At 40.1% G+C, this 1231-nt stretch overlaps 1 protein-coding gene across 1 annotated transcript in view; it reads left to right on the forward strand.

Moving 5' to 3' along the window:
* Positions 1 to 1231, forward strand: part of LOC106011051 — a gene marked incomplete at its 5' end in the record, with an annotated part of 11035 nt that overhangs the window by 7779 nt on the left and 2025 nt on the right.

Below are 1231 nucleotides of genomic sequence, written 5' to 3' on the forward strand. Positions count from 1 at the left end.
ACAGACAGACAGACAGACTGTCAGTCAATAGAAATCTCTCCACACAACAGACAGACAGACAGACAGACAGACAATAAACATCTCTCGACACAACAGACAGACAGACAGGCAGACAGACAATAAAAAATCTCTCTTCAGATAGACAATAAAAATCTCTAGACAGACAAACAATAGAAATCTCTGAACAGTCAGACAATAGACTTCTCTCTACAGACAGACAATAAAAATATCTAGACAGACAGACAGACAGACAGACAATAAACATCTCTCTACAGACAGACAATAATAATCTCTAGACAGACAGACGGTCCGCTCACCTCAGGTTTCAGCTTGGAGTACTCTCTTATTCTCTCCACAGCAACGATGTGAGTCTCCAGGTCCCCCAGTAGCTGAGTCATGACCAACAGTGTGATGGGGATCTGGGGATAGATAACGTCGCTTTTAACCCTATCCGTACGTCGTGTTTTACTATCGTATCCATACGACGTGGGGAACTCTGTGCCACCACTTTTCAAAGAGGATATTTACTCGTTAATCCTTTCTGTACGCTTTGCAGAGCAGTCTGTCAAAATGATTTTTAGAGAAATACTGAAAATTTCAAAGAGATCTTTGTACTAGAAGTATTCTAAAATGGGAAGAATACAACCCTAGGGTTACAAAATGACCCCAGGCGTACGGATACCTTGTTAAGCACAAGGGGACTATCCCGAAAAAATGCTGTTTTGAGAAAATCGAAGGTAAAGTTTTTGTCCCTTTGTTCATTTTCTTTCAAAGAAAATGAGAGCTTTCTCTATATCCAAACAAATATACACGCCAATGAAACCAAACTTCTCTTACAGGTAGGATAATGCCTACTTTTGGTCTAGGTCAAGATTTCTGGAAACCCCCGAAATCTGGGTTAGCCCGCTTGTCCTTAAAAGCGACCAAATATACCCTTCCGTCGTCCCCACTGTTACATGTATTATTGTTTCTAGTGGCGAAACTGGAGGCTAAGTAAAATGACACCCACAAAACCCCACGCACGATACAAAGAAGAAGAAGAAGAAGAAGAATAAAAATGTTGCAACTTGGTCGTCTGCGAAGTGTGGTTGTTTTAGTAAGAGTTTTAATTGCAAAACAATTAGGCCATATAAGTCGTGCCGAAGATTAGAGGTGTTCCAAGAGATACAAACTCGGTCTATCTATCTATCTATCTATCTATCTATCTATCTATCTATCTATCTATCTATCT

This window comes from Aplysia californica, unplaced genomic scaffold (genome assembly GCF_000002075.1).
Source record: "Aplysia californica isolate F4 #8 unplaced genomic scaffold, AplCal3.0 scaffold00048, whole genome shotgun sequence".
Taxonomy (NCBI): Eukaryota; Metazoa; Mollusca; class Gastropoda; order Aplysiida; family Aplysiidae; genus Aplysia; species Aplysia californica.